Source organism: Chiloscyllium plagiosum, chromosome 13, assembly GCF_004010195.1.
Source record: "Chiloscyllium plagiosum isolate BGI_BamShark_2017 chromosome 13, ASM401019v2, whole genome shotgun sequence".
Lineage (NCBI taxonomy): Eukaryota > Metazoa > Chordata > Chondrichthyes > Orectolobiformes > Hemiscylliidae > Chiloscyllium > Chiloscyllium plagiosum.
Genome location: NC_057722.1, coordinates 68,629,592 through 68,646,712, shown reverse-complemented (window position 1 = coordinate 68,646,712; position 17,121 = coordinate 68,629,592).

Below are 17,121 nucleotides of genomic sequence, written 5' to 3'. Positions count from 1 at the left end.
TCACATTGACACAGAGCGGGGCTAGACCATCCTCCAGTCAGCTTCACAGTGACACAGTGTAGGGATGGACAATGCTGCAGTCAGCATCACAGTGACACAGTGCAGTGATAGACCCTCCTGCAGTAAGAATCACAGTGACACAGTGTAGTGATAGACCAACATGCATGAAGTATCACAGTGACACAGTGTAGGGATACACCATCCTGCAGTAAGAATCACAGTGACACAGGGTAGGGATAGACAATCCTGCAGTCAGCATCACAGTTACACAGTGTAGGGATAGACCATCTTGCAGCCAGTATCACAGTGACACAGGGTAGGGATAGACAATCCTGCAGTCAGTGTTACAGTGACACAGTGTCGGGATAGACTATCCTGCAGTAAGTATCACATTGAAACAGTGTTAGGAAAGACAATCCTGCAGTAAAAGTATCACAGTGACACACTGCAGTGATAGATCATCGTGCAGTAAGAATCAGAGTGACACATTGTGGGATAGACCATCCTGCAGTGACACAGTGTAGGGGTAGACCACCCTGCAGTCAGTATCACAGTGCACAGTTAGACCATCCTGCAGCCAGTATCACATTGAGACGTAGCGGGCTAGACCATCCTGCAGTCAGCATCACAGTGACACAGTGTAGGGGTAGACCATTCTGCAGTCAGTATCACAGTGACACAGTGCAGTGATAGACCATCCTGCAGTAAGTATCACAGTGAGTCAGTGTAGGGATAGACTATACTGCAGCCAGTATCACAGTGACACAGTGAAGTGATAGACGATCCTGCTGGAAGTATCACAGTGTCACAGTGTAGGGATAGACTATCCTGCAGTACGTATCACAGTGAAACAGTGTTAGGATATACAATCTTGCAGTAAGTATCACAGTGACCCAGGGTAGGGATAGACCATACTGCAACCAGTATCACAGTGACAAAGTGTGTGGATAGACCATCCTGCAGTCAGTATCACAGTGACAGTGTGTGGATAGACCACCCTGCAGTCAGCATCACAGTGACACAGTGCGGGGATAGAAAATCCTGCAGTCAGCATCACAATGACACAGTGTAGTGATAGAGCATCCTGCAGTCAGTATCACAGTGTCACAGTGGAGGGGTAGACAATCCTGTAGTAAGTATCACAGTGAGACAGTGTAGGGCTAGACCACCCTGCAGTAAGTATCACAGTGACAGTGTGTAGGGATAGACTATCCTGCAGTCAGTATTGCAGTGAAACAGTGTTGGGGTAGACCACCCTGCAGTCAGTATCACAGTGACACAGTGTAGGGATAGACCATCCTGCAGGCAGTATCACAGTGACACAGTGCACAGTGAGACCACCCTGCAGTCAGCATCACAGTGACATAGTGTAATGACAGACCATCCTGCAGGCAGCATCACTGTGACACATTGTGGGGATAGACCATACCGCAGTCAGCATCACAGTGACACAGTGCGGGCATAGACCATCCTGCAGTCAGCATCACAGTGAGACAGTGTAGGGATAGACCATCGTGCAGTCAGTATCACAGTGTCACAATGCAGTAATAGACCAGCGTGCAGTCAGTATCACAGTGACACAGTGTGGGGTCAGGCCAGCCTGCAGTCAGTATCACAGTGACACAGTGTAGTGATAGACCATCCTGCAGTCAGCATCACAGTGACACAGTGCGGGGATAGACCATCCTGCAGTCAGCATCACAGTGACACAATGCGGGGATAGACCATCCTGCAGTCAGTATCACAGTGCGACAGTGTAGGGATAGACCATCGTGCAGTCAGTATCACAGTGAGACAGTGTAGTGATAGACCATCCTGCAGTCAGCATCACAGTGACAGAGTGTGGGGATAGACCATCCTGCAGTCAGCATCACAGTGACACAATGCGGGGATAGACCATCCTGCAGCCAGTATCACAGTGACACAGTGTCAGGATAGACCATTCTGCAGTCAGTATCACAGTGATACAGTAATGGGATAGTTCATCCTGCCGTCAGCATCACAGTGACAAAGTCCGGGGATAGACTAACCTGCAGTCAGTATCACAGTGACACAGTGTAGGGATAGACCATTCTGCAGTCAGCATCACAGTGATACAGTGTGGGGATAGACCATCCTGTAGACACTATTATAGTGACACTGTTAAAAATCACACAATATCAGGTTATAGTCCAACAGGTTTAATTGGAAGCACTAGCTTTCGGAGGCGACGCTCCTTCATCAGGTGATTCACCTGATGAATCACAGGAATCACCTGATGAAGGAGCGTCGCTCCGAAAGCTAGTGTGCTTCCAATTAAAACTGTTGGACTATAACCTGATATTGTGTGATTTTTAACTTTGTACACCCCAGTCCAACACCGGCATCTCCGAATCATAGTGACATAGTGTAGTGATAGACCATCCTGCCGTCAGCATCACAGTGACACAGTGCGGGGATAGACCATTCAGCAGTCAGTATCACAGTGATACAGTGTGGGGATAGACCACCCTGTAGTCAATATCACAGCGACACAGTGTATGGATTGAACATCCTGCAGTCAGCATCACAGTGTCACAGTGCAGGGATAGACCATCCTGCAGTCAGCATCACTGTGACACAGTGCAGAGATAGACCATCCTGCAGTCAGCATCACTGTGACACAGTGCGACAATAGACCATCCTGCAGTTAGTATCAAAGTGACACTGTATTGGGATAGACCAATCCTGCAGTCAGCATCACAGTGACAAACTGCAGGGATAGACCATCCTGCAGTCAGCATCACTGTGACACAGTGCAGGGATAGACTATCCTGCAGTCAGCATCACTGTGACACAGTGCGACAATAGACCATCCTGCAGTTAGTATCACAGTGACACTGTATTGGGATAGACCCATCCTGCAATCAGCATCACAGTGACAAAGTGAGGGTATAGACTAACCTGCAGTAAGTATCACAATGACACAGTGTAGGGATGGACAATCCTGCAGTCAGTATCATAGTGACACAGTGTGGGGATAGACTATCCTGCAGTCAGCATCACAATGACACAGTGCGGGGATAGGCCATCCTGCAGTCAGTATCACAGTGAAACAGTGTATGGATAGAACACCCTGCAGTCATTGTCACAGTGACACAGTGCAGAGATAAACCATCCTGCAGTCAGCATCACAGTGCCACAGTGCAGGGATAGACCATCCTGCAGTCAGTATTACAGTGACACAGTGTATGGATAGAACACCCTGCAGTCATTGTCACAGTGACACAGTGTAGGGAGAGACCATCCTGCAGTCAGCATCACAGTGACACAGTGCAGGGATAGACCATCCTGCAGTCAGTATTACAGTGACACAGTGTATGGATAGAACACCCTGCAGTCAGTATCACAGTGACACAGTGTAGGGATAGACCATCCTGCAGTCAGTATCACAGAAACACATTGCAGTGATAGACCATCATGCTGTCAGCATCACAGTGACACAGTGTAGTGATAGACCATCCTGCAGTCAGCATCACTGTGACACAGTGCGACAATGGACCATCCTGCAGTTAGTATCACAGTGACACTGTATTGAGATAGACCCATGCTGCAATCAGCATCACAGTGACAAAGTGCGGGTATAGACTAACCTGCAGTAAGTATCACAATGACACAGTGTAGGGATGGACAATCCTGCAGTCAGTATCACAATGACACAGTGTGGGGATAGACCATCCTGCAGTCAGCATCACAGTGAAACGGTGTGGGGATAGACCATCCTGCAGTCAGCATCACAATGACACAGTGTGGGAATAGGCCATCCTGCAGTCAGTATCACAGTGAAACAGTGTGGGGATAGACCATCCTGCAGTCAGTATTACAGTGACACAGTGTATGGATAGAACACCCTGCAGTCATTGTCACAGTGTCACAGTGCAGAGATAGACCATCCTGAAGTCAGCATCACAGTGACACAGTGTTGGGATAGACCATCCTGAGGTCAACATCACAGTGACACAGTGCGTGGACAGACTAACCTGCAGTCAATATCACAGTGACACAGTGCAGGGATAGACCATCCTGCAGTCAGTATCACAGTGACACAGTGAAGGGATAGACCATCCTGCAGTCAGTATCACAGTGACACAGTGTAGGGATAGACCATCCTGCAGTCAGCATCACAGTCACACAGTGTAGGGATAGACCATCCTGAAATCAGCATCACAACGACACAGTGCGGTGAAAGACCATCCTGCGTTCCGCTTCACAGTGACACTGCAGTGATAGACAACACTGCAGTCAACATCACTGTGACGCAGTGTAATGACAGACCACCCTGCAGTCAGCATCAAAGTGACACAGTGCGAGGATGCACCATCCTGCAGTCAGTATCACAGTGTCACAGTGAAGGGATAGACCATCCTGATGTCTGTATCACATTGACTCAGTGCGGGGATAGACTAACCTGCAGTCAGCATCACAGTGACACAGGGCGAGGATAGACCATCCTGCAGTCAGCATCACAGTGTCACAGTGTGGGGATAGACCTTCCTGCAGTCAGCATCACAGTCACACAGCGTAGGGATAGAACATCCTGCAATCAGTATCGCAGTGAGACAGTGTAGGGATAGACCATCATGCAGTCAGCATCACTGTGACACAGTGCGACAATAGACCATCCAATGACACAGTATTGGGATAGACCATTCTGCAGTCAGCATCACAGTGACAAAGTGAGGTATAGATAACCTGCAGTCAGTATCACAGTGACACAGTGTAAGGATGGACAATCCTGCAGTCAGCATCACAGTGACAGAGTGAAGTGATAGACCATCCTGAAGTCAGCATCAATGTGACACAGCGCGAAGATAGACCATCCTGCAGTTAGTATCACAGTGACACAGTGTTGAGATAGACCATCCTGAGGTCAACATCACAGTGACACAGTGCGTGGACAGACTAACCTGCAGTTAATATCACAGTGACTCAGTGCAGGGATAGACCACCCTACAGTCAGTATAACAGTGACACAGTGCAGGGATAGACCATCCTGCAGTCAGCATCACAGTCACACAATGTGGGGATAGACCATCCTGAAATCAGCATCACAACGACACAGTGCGGTGAAAGACCATCCTGCGTTCCGCTTCACAGTGACACTGCAGTGATAGACAACACTGCAGTCAACATCACTGTGACGCAGTGTAATGACAGACCACCCTGCAGTCAGCATCAAAGTGACACAGTGCGAGGATGCACCATCCTGCAGTCAGTATCACAGTGTCACAGTGCGAGGATAGACCATCCTGCAGTCAGTATCACAGTGTCACAGTGCGAGGATAGACCATCCTGATGTCAGTATCACATTGACTCAGTGCGGGGATAGACTAACCTGCAGTCAGCATCACAGTGTCACAGTGCGAGGATAGATCATCCTGATGTCAGTATCACATTGACTCAGTGCAGGGATAGACCATCCGGTAGACAGTATTACAGTGACACAGTGTAGTGATAGACCATTCTGCAGTCAGCATCACAGTGACACAGTGTATGGATAGAACATCCTGCAGTCAGTATCGCAGTGAGACAGTGCGACAATAGACCATCATGCAGTCAGCATCACTGTGACACAGTGCGACAATAGACCATCCTGCATTAGTATCACAATGACACAGTATTGGGATAGACCATTCTGCACTCAGCATCACAGTGACAAAGTGCGGTAGAGACTAACCTGCAGTCAGTATCACAGTGACACAGTGTAGGGATGGACAATCCTGCAGTCAGCATCACAGTGAAACAGTGCAGGGATAGACGTGAAGTGATGTTGCAGCTGTACAGGACTTTGGTTAGGCCACAGTTGGAGTACTGTGTGCAGTTCTGGTCGCCTCACTTTAGGAAAGATGTGGAAGCTTTGGAGAGGGTGCAGAGAAGATTTACCAGGATGTTGCCTGGAATGGAGAGGAAGTCGTACGAGGATAGGTTGAGAGTTCTCGGCCTTTTCTCGTTGGAACGGCGAAGGATGAGGGGTGACTTGATAGAGGCTTATAAGATGATCAGAGGAATAGATAGAGTAGACAGTCAGAAACTTTTTCCCCGGGTACAACAGAGTGTAACAAGGGGACATAAATTTAAGGTGAAAGGTGGAAGGTATAGGGGAGATGTCAGGGGTGGGTTCTTTACCCAGAGAGTGGTGGGGGCATGGAATGCACTGCCCGTGGGAGTGGTAGAGTCGGAATCATTGGCGACCTTTAAGCGGCATTTGAATAGGTACATGGATGGGTACTTAATCTAGGTTAGAAGTTCGGCACAACATCGTGGGCCGAAAGGCCTGTTCTGTGCTATGACACAGTGTAGTGATAGACCATCATGCAGTCAGCATCACTGTAACACAGTGCGGGGATAGACCACCCTGTAGTCAGCATCACAATGACACAGTGTAGTGATAGACCATCATGCAGTCAGCATCACTGTAACACAGTGCGGGGATAGACCACCCTGTAGTCAGCATCACAATGACACAGTGTAGTGATAGACCATCATGCAGTCAGCATCACTGTAACACAGTGCGGGGATAGACCACCCTGTAGTCAGCATCACAATGACACAGTGTAGTGATAGACCATCATGCAGTCAGCATCACTGTAACACAGTGCGGGGATAGACCACCCTGTAGTCAGCATCACAATGACACAGTGTAGTGATAGACCATCATGCAGTCAGCATCACTGTAACACAGTGCGGGGATAGACCACCCTGTAGTCAGCATCACAATGACACAGTGTAGTGATAGACCATCATGCAGTCAGCATCACTGTAACACAGTGCGGGGATAGACCACCCTGTAGTCAGCATCACAATGACACAGTGTAGTGATAGACCATCATGCAGTCAGCATCACTGTAACACAGTGCGGGGATAGACCACCCTGTAGTCAGCATCACAATGACACAGTGTAGTGATAGACCATCATGCAGTCAGCATCACTGTAACACAGTGCGGGGATAGACCACCCTGTAGTCAGCATCACAATGACACAGTGTAGTGATAGACCATCATGCAGTCAGCATCACTGTAACACAGTGCGGGGATAGACCACCCTGTAGTCAGCATCACAATGACACAGTGTAGTGATAGACCATCATGCAGTCAGCATCACTGTAACACAGTGCGGGGATAGACCACCCTGTAGTCAGCATCACAATGACACAGTGTAGTGATAGACCATCATGCAGTCAGCATCACTGTAACACAGTGCGGGGATAGACCACCCTGTAGTCAGCATCACAATGACACAGTGTAGTGATAGACCATCATGCAGTCAGCATCACTGTAACACAGTGCGGGGATAGACCACCCTGTAGTCAGCATCACAATGACACAGTGTAGTGATAGACCATCATGCAGTCAGCATCACTGTAACACAGTGCGGGGATAGACCACCCTGTAGTCAGCATCACAATGACACAGTGTAGTGATAGACCATCATGCAGTCAGCATCACTGTAACACAGTGCGGGGATAGACCACCCTGTAGTCAGCATCACAATGACACAGTGTAGTGATAGACCATCATGCAGTCAGCATCACTGTAACACAGTGCGGGGATAGACCACCCTGTAGTCAGCATCACAATGACACAGTGTAGTGATAGACCATCATGCAGTCAGCATCACTGTAACACAGTGCGGGGATAGACCACCCTGTAGTCAGCATCACAATGACACAGTGTAGTGATAGACCATCATGCAGTCAGCATCACTGTAACACAGTGCGGGGATAGACCACCCTGTAGTCAGCATCACAATGACACAGTGTAGTGATAGACCATCATGCAGTCAGCATCACTGTAACACAGTGCGGGGATAGACCACCCTGTAGTCAGCATCACAATGACACAGTGTAGTGATAGACCATCATGCAGTCAGCATCACTGTAACACAGTGCGGGGATAGACCACCCTGTAGTCAGCATCACAATGACACAGTGTAGTGATAGACCATCATGCAGTCAGCATCACTGTAACACAGTGCGGGGATAGACCACCCTGTAGTCAGCATCACAATGACACAGTGTAGTGATAGACCATCATGCAGTCAGCATCACTGTAACACAGTGCGGGGATAGACCACCCTGTAGTCAGCATCACAATGACACAGTGTAGTGATAGACCATCATGCAGTCAGCATCACTGTAACACAGTGCGGGGATAGACCACCCTGTAGTCAGCATCACAATGACACAGTGTAGTGATAGACCATCATGCAGTCATTGTCACAGTGACACAGTGCGAGGATAGACCATCCTGCAGTCAGCATCACTGTGACGCAGTTCGGGGATAGACCATCCTGTAGACAGTATTACAGTGACACAGTGTAGTGATAGACCATCCTGCAGTCAGCATCATAGTGACACAGTGCGGGGATAGACCACCCTGTATCCAATATCACAGTGTCACAGTGTATGGATTGAACATCCTGCAGTCAGTATCACAGTGACACAGTGTAGTGATAGACCATCATGCAGTCAGCATCACTGTAACACAGTGCGGGGATAGACCACCCTGTAGTCAGCATCACAATGACACAGTGTAGTGATAGACCATCATGCAGTCATTGTCACAGTGTCACAGTGCAGAGATAGACCATCCTGCAGTCAGCATCACAGTGACACAGTGCAGGGATAGACCATCCTGCAGTCAGAATCACAGTGACACAGTGTATGGATAGAACACCGTGCAGTCAGTATCACAGTGACACAGTGTAGGGATAGACCATCCTGCAGTCAGTATCACAGTGACACAGTGTAGTGATAGACCATCATGCAGTCAGCATCACAGTGACACAGTGTCTGGATAGAACACCGTGCAGTCAGTATCACAGTGACACAGTGTAGGGATAGACCATCCTGCAGTCAGTATCACAGTGACACAGTGTAGGGATAGACAATCCTGCAGTCAGCATCACAGTGACACAGTGTAGGGATAGACCATCATGCAGTCAGTATCACAGTGACGCAGAGTGGGGATAGACCATCCTGCAGTCAGTATCACAGTGACACAGTGTAGTGATAGACCATCCTGCAGTCAGCATCACAGTGTCAGAGAGTGGGGATAGACCATCCTGCAGTCAGTATCACAGTGACACAGTGTATGGATAGAACATCGTGCAGTCAGTATCGCAGTGAGACACTGTAGGGATAGACCATCATGCAGTCAGCATCACTGTGACACAGTGCGACAATAGACCATCCTGCAGTTAGTATCACAGTGTCACAGTATTGGGATAGACCATTCTGCAGTCAGCATCACAGTGACAAAGTGCGGTATAGACTAACCTGCAGTAAGTATCACAGTGACACAGTGCAGTGATAGACCATCATGCAGTCAGCATCAACTGACACAGTACGGGATTAGGCCTCCCTGCAGTCAGCATCACAGTGACACAGTGCAGTGATAGACCTTCCTGCAGTCAGCATCACAGTGACACAGTGCGGGATTAGGACACCCTGCAGTCAGTATAACAGTGACACAGTGCGGGGATAGTCCAGTCTGCAGTCAGTATTACAGTGACACAGTGTGGGGATAGAACACCGTGCAGTCATTGTCACAGTGTCTAAGTGCAGAAATAGACCATCCTGCAGTCAGCATCACAGTGACACAGTGCAGGGATAGACTATCCTGCAGTCAGCATCACAGTGACACAGTGCAGGGATAGACTATCCTGCAGTCAGCATCACCGTGTCACAGTGCAGAGATAGACCATCCTGCAGTCAGCATCACAGTGACACAGTGCGTGGATTGATCATCCTGCAGTCAGTATTACAGTGACACAGTGTATGGATAGAACATCCTGCAGTCATTGTCACAGTGTCACAGTGCAGAGATAGACCATCCTGAAGTCAGCATCACAGTGAGACAGTGCAGAGATAGACCATCCTGCAGTCAGCATCACAATGCCACAGTGCGTGGATAGACCATCCTGCAGAAAGTATCACAGTGACACAGTGCAGTGATAGACTACTCTGCAGTCAGTATCACAATGACACAGTGTGGGGATAGACCATCCTGCAGTCAGCATCACAATGACACAGTGTGGGGTTAGACCATCCTGCAGTCAGCATCACAATGATATGGTGCGGGGATAGACCATCCCGCAATCATTATCACAGTGACACGGTGTGCGGATGGACCATCCTGCAGTCTGCATCACAATGACACAGTGTAGGGATAGGCCATCCTGCAGTCAGCATCGCAATGACACAGTGTCGGGATAGACCTTCCTGCAGTCAGCATCGCAATGACACAGTGTAGGGATAGACCGTCCTGCAGGAGAAAGTGAGGACTGCAGATGCTGGAGATCAGAGCTGAAAATGTATTGCTGGAAAAGTGCAGCAGGTCAAGCAGCATCCAAGGAGCAAGAGAATCGACGTTTCGGGCAGAAGGGCGAGACTATCTTGCAGTCAGCATCACAATGACACAGTGCGGGGATAGACCATCCTGCAGTCAGTATCACAGTGACACAGTGCAGGGATAGACTATCCTGCAGTCAGCATCACCGTGTCACAGTGCAGAGATAGACCATCCTGCAGTCAGCATCACAATGACACAGTGCGGGGATAGACCTTCCTGTAGTCAGTACCACAGTGACACTGTGGTTTGATCGACCTTGCTGCACTCAGTATCGCAGTGAGACAGTGCAGGGATAGACCATTCTGCAGTCAGCATCACAGTGACACAGTGTAGGGATAGACCATACTGCAGTCAGCATTACAATGACACAATGTAGGGATAGACCATCCTGCCGTCAGTATCATAGTGACGCAGTGCGGGGATAGAACATCCTGAAGTCAGTATCACAGAGACACTGTGCAGTGATAGACCATCCTGCAGTCAGCATCACAGTTACGCAGTGCGGGGATGGACCGTCCTGTAGTCCGTATCACAGTGACACTGTGCTATGTTCGACCTTGCTGCAGTCAGCATCACAGAGACACAGTGCAGTGACAGACCAACCTGCAGTCAGTATCACAGTGCCACAGTGTCAGTAATTGTCCATCCTGTAGTCAGTTTCACAGTGACACAGTGTAGGGATAGACCATCCTTCAGTCAGCATCACAATGACACAGTGTGGGGAAAGACCATCCTGCAGTCAGCATCACAGTGACATAGTGTAATGATAGACCATCCTGCAGTCAGTATCACAGTGACACATTGCAGTGATAGACCAAACTGCAGTCAGCATCACTGTGACACATTGCAGGGAAAGACCATCCTGCCGTCAGCATCTCAATGACAGAGTGTGGGGATAGACCATACTGCAGCCAGTATCACAGAGACACGGTGTGGGGATTGATCATCCTGCAGTCAGTATCGCAGTGATACAGTGTGGGGATAGACCATCCGGCAATCTGTATCATAGAGACACAGTGTGGGGATAGACCATCCTGCAGTCTGTATCACAGAGACACAGTGTGGGGAAAGACCATCCTGCAGTCAGTATCACAGTGATACAGTGCAGTGATAGACCATCCTGCAGTTAGTGTCACAGTGACACAGTCAGTGATAGACTATCCTGCAGTCAGTATCACAGTGACACAGTGCGGGAATAGACCATCCTGGAGTTAGTGTCACAGTGATCCAGTGCGGGGATAGACCATCCTGCAGTCTGTATCACAGAGACACTGTGCTCTGATAGACCATACTGCAGTCCCTATCACAGTGACTCACTGCGGGGATAGACCATCCTGCAGTCTGTATCACAGTGACACAGTGTGGGGATAGACCATCCTGCAATCATTATCACAGTGACACAGTGTCGGAATAGACCATCGTGTAGTCAGCATCACAGTGACACAGTGCAGATTAGAGTGTATTGCATTAATGTCAGAAATGTGAGCACAAGGATATGAATTAATTGTCACGATTGCATGGAATTCAAAGGCTTTGGATAATTTATTAATTAGTACTTTAACAATGTTGACAATTGGACAATTAAAAGACTGGCCTCATTGTTTCAGTTATTTTATTAGTGTATACTTGTCTCTTGTAATGCACTGTTACTGTCCTTACCTCTGTGTCAGAATCATCATTTCAAGTCTCAGCTGTTCCAGGGTTGTTTCATCACAGATTGATCAAAAAAGATCTCAGAATAAATTTCAACAATAAACTCATTTTTTGCAAATTGACATACACTTTAATTCTCCCTGTTATTGTGGAACTGTTGATAGAAGATATGTTGACTGAGGGATTGATTAAGAAATATATTTATTGCAATATTGGCCCTCCATGCTGACGTTTTCTGTTATAATGGTTCTGTCCATTGTGCACCCATCAGTCATAGAATCAATCATTCCAGAACAGCCTCTTCAACCCTTTATTGATAGCCACACGTGAGTTGCCGGAAGACTGGAGGTTGACTAATGTGCGGTGCCACTATTTCAGAAAGGCCTTAAGGAAAAGCATGGGAGCTATAAACCGATGAGCTTTAGTCAGTGGTGAGCAAGTTGTTAGAGGAATTCTGATGGACCGGATTTATATACATTTGGAAATGCAAGGAATTATTAGGGATGTTCAACATGGCTTTGTGCATGGGAAGTCATGTCTCACTATCTTGAATGAGGTTTCTGAAGAGATGAGAAAGAAGTTTGATGAAGGCAGAGTTATAAACATTGTCTACATAGAGTTCAGTAAAGCGCGTGACAAGGTTCCAAATGCTGGATTCGTTCGCAAGATTAGATCACGTGGGATCCAGGGGAAGCTGGTCAGTTGGATACAAAATTGACTTGATTGTAGGAGATAGAGGGTGGGAAAGAGGGTTGCTTTTCAGATTGGAGGCCTGTGACCTGCTGGGTGCTGCAGAGATCAGCACTGGCTTCACTGCTTTTTGTCATTTATATGAATGATTTGGATTTGAATATAGCAGAAATGGTTAGTAAGTTTGCAGGTGATACCAAAACTAGTGGTCTCGTGGACAGTGGAGAAGGTCACCTCAGAGTATATCGGGATCTTGATCAGATGGGTCAATGTGCTGAGGAGTGGCAGATCAAGTTTAATTTCGATAAATGCAAGGTGTTGGATTTTGATAAAGCAAATCAGGGCAGTTAGTGGTCGGGCCCCTGGGGGTGTTGCCAAACAAAGAGGCCGTGGTGTGCAGGTGCATAGTTCCTTGAAAGTAGAGTCACAGGGAGACAGGATAGTGAAGAAGGAGAAAGTGAGGACTGCAGATGCTGGCGATCAGAGTCAGGAGTGTGGTGTTGGAAAAGCACAGCAGGTCAGGCAGCATCTGAGGAGCTGGAGAATCAATGTTTTAGGCAAAAGCCCATTGAAGGGCTTTTTTCCTGGAACTTTGAAGGACCTCACTCCGAAAGCTAGTGTGCTTCCAATTAAACCTGTTGGACTATAACCTGGTGTTGTGTGATTTTTAACTTTGTACACCCCAGTCCAACACCAGCATCTCCAAATCATTGAGTAGAGGAGTTGGGATTCCACGTTGCAGCTGTACAGCACCTTGGAGAGGCCACTTTTAGAATATTGTGTACAATTCTGGTTGCCCTTCTATCAGAAAGATGTTGTTAAACTTGAGAGGCTACGGAAAAGACTTAGAAAGATGTTGCCAGGGTTGGAGGGTTTGAGCTACAGGGAGAGGCTGAATCGACTGGGGCTGTTTTCCCTGGAGCATCAGAGGCTGACGAGCAACTCACCTCTCGACTCACCAACTAAGATCACAATGAATGTTCCATCTTCTCAACCTCTCCCCTTACCTGAGGCATAGTGGCCCTCAGGTTAAACCGCTGTCACTGTCTCTCTCGCAAATGAGAGAGCAGCCCTATGGTCCTCTGAAACTATGACTTCTTTATTATGGATGTGTTTACACCACTGGATTGTGGCAGTTTAAGAAGGCAGCTCACCATCACCTTCTCAAGGGCAACTCAGGATGGGCAATTAAAGCTGGCCACATCCCATGAGTAAATAAAAAAAAACACTACTAATGATGATGTCTTCTGAATGAAGAAGTCCAATTCAGTTCAGTGATTGACTCACAGAACACCTATGTTCATTTTGTATATGCAAGTCTGAATGTTCTATCATCTATCATTTGAATTCTCCATCCACTTCCATTCTGACCTCACTGAGCATAACTCCTACATTTTACAGGCCTTTAGGGAGGTTAATCAGTAAGTTCACTGATGACACAAAAGTTGTTGGGATGACAACTGATAATGAGGAGGATACAAGAGGGTAGAGAGGGGCTGATCAGGAGCAAAATGGAATTCAACCCTGATAAGTGTGAAGTGATGCACTTTGCAGGATAAACAAGGCTAGAGAATACATGATGAACAGTCAGACCCTGGAAAGCTGTGAGGAACAGAGGGACTTTGGTGTGCACGTGCGTTGGTCCCTTAAGATAGAAGGACAGGTAGATAAAGTGGTTAATGTGACTTTTGGGATACTTTCCTTTATTGGACAAGGCATTCAGATTAAGATTGGAGCGTTGTGTTGAAACAATATAAAATGTTGGATGGACCACATCTAGAACATTGTCTACAATTCTGGAATCCAGACTGTACTGGAAAAAATGCAGCGGGGATTTATCAGGATGTTACCTGATGAAAGAGTTTTAATTATGAGGAGCTTGGACTGGGGAGTTTTTTCTCTTAAAACAAAGGAAATTGAGAGGGGACATGATTGAGATGTATAAAATTATGAGGGGCATAGACAGGGCTCACAGGAAGAAACTATTCCCCTTGATGGAGGGATATGGATGAGATTTAAGGCAAGGGGCAGAAGATTTAAAGGGGATATGAGGATAAACTTTCTTAACCAGAGGCTGGTGAGAATCTGAAACTCCATGTCTGTTAGGGCAGTAGATGCAGAAACCCTCATAACATTTAATCAGTGCACTTGCAATGTCAAGGCATATAAGACCAAGGGCCGAGGACTGGAAAATGGGATTTGAATAGTCAAGTGGTTGCTTTCGATTGGTGCAGACTTGATGGGCTGAAGAGCCTTTATCAGTGCCGTAGACCTCGATGATGCTACGATCTTCACTCCAGGGTTAGGTGCACAGAGATGCAAGAGATTCACAAACACAATCTTTAAAAACGGCTGTCTGCACTTTGCATTTTCCACTAGCTACAATGGAAGTCAAGCCAGATGACCTTGAAAGAGCTGAGCGTGCTGCCACTTTCTGAAACAGGTTTAAATGACAAACTTGGTCCAAAAACTAAGACCAAAGAATAAAATGTAAAACATTTCTCCAGTCAAGTAAGTTGATCATTCTCATCCAGCATTTAATTGCAGTGGTGCTGAGAATGGGGACGAGGTTCTTAGGCAAATTCATCCAATTATTTCTTTTTTTCCCTCTTACTCTTTTGACCTCCAATGTCTTTCAATTAAACCTTTTCAGTGTTGAGTCATAAGAACTGTACCCTTTTTTTGATAAAGGTGGTTGGTAATGATTGTGCTATTGTTGAAGAGTGTGGTGCTGGAAAATCACAGCGGGTCAGGCAGCATCCAAGCAGCAAGAGAATCAACGTTTTGGGCATAAGCCCTTCTTCAGGAATGAGGTTTGTGGGTCGCAGGTGCAGAGAGATAAGTGGGAGGGGGTTGGGGCTATGGGCAAGGTAGCTGAGAATGTAGGAGGTGGATGAATGTAGGGGAGAAGGTGATAGGTCAGAGAGGAGGGTGGAGGGGATAGATGGGAAAGACGATGGACAGTTCAAGAGGGCGGTGCCGAGTTGGAGGCTTGGGACTGGAGTAAAGTGAGGGGAGGAGAAATATGAAAATTAGTGAAATCCACATTAATCCCCGTGTGGTTGCAGGGTCCCAAGGTGGAAGATGAGGCATTCTTCCTCCAGGCAACTCGCAGATTCAACGTGACCTTTCTTTTCAGTGATTCTGCCATTGTCATTTCTAACTATTCTCAATCATCTATTGTTTTCTACCTCTCAGGATTTTACTTTATCAATTCTTCGGTCAATAAATTTCACCCAAGTTCCTCTTTATCACTTAACTTTGTTTCAGTTCTTTCATTCCACCTCCATTTTCCCTGCATCTATACTTGCTCAAAACTTGTTCCATCACCAGCTTTTTCTGTTTCTGATCAGAGGCCATCTTCTCTCACCACAGATACTGCCTGTATTGCTGAGCATTGACATTTTCTGTTCCTTCATTATCATCTTCCCGCCTGTATGATTTTTTTGTAAGTAAATTAACTGTTTCCCTTCCTACATTAAACAATATCAATGCAATGGTATTTTGCTAATATCTTGTCAACTGCAATGTTCTTTTGAGTTGTCTAGAGATGTTGATGTACACTTTATCAGTACACTTCCTGATGAAAGGGTCTTGCCTGAAACGTTGATTCTCCTGCTCCTCGGATGCTGCCTGACCTGCTGTGCTTTTCCAGCACCACACTCTTGACTCTGATCTCCAGCATCTGCAGTCCTCACTTTCTACTACACTTTATAAGTGGCAAGTCCTTCTTTCTTTTAGCAAAAAAGGAGGAGAATTGAGGAAGAAACGTTCAAAATATTACGATAAAGTTCAAGGTAAGTTTCCAGCATTGTTCAAAGGGAATATTTTGGCAACAGAATTCACAACTTTGTGCTTGTTTAGAAGGTATTACTATACTTGTGCTTGGCACGCCGACTTTGCAAAGTAGTCAATTATATTGTGAACTCTTTTAACAGAATGGCCCTAAGCAGCTGCAAGACAGATCAGCAGAGCTAAGGTATTATTTGATTAGTTCACAGATGAAATGAATTCTCCAGCAGAGTCCATAAGAACAGTGCATCAGTGCTACACATCAATATTATCCCACATTTTGCTGCAGGTTAAGTGAACCATATCGTTAATGTTCCTCAAGATACATGGTCACAATGCTAAGCTGACCCCCTCCTCATTTTTCCCAGAGTTAATCCTCACATCATGTGTTTGAATTCCTCAGCATTTTGTTTTGCAGCTGGCTATAAAACTATATTTATAATGTTTTATATGAAGGATTATCTGTCACTGATATGCCTTAGGTTTTTTTCCATTTTGAAAGAACCTTCAATGCCTATATAATATCCAAACACATGGAGTATGCCAACATGATGGGTTGCAAGGGTATCTGATGATAGATAGAGCGGTAGTTAGACTTTGAGAGAGTCTTTCCCA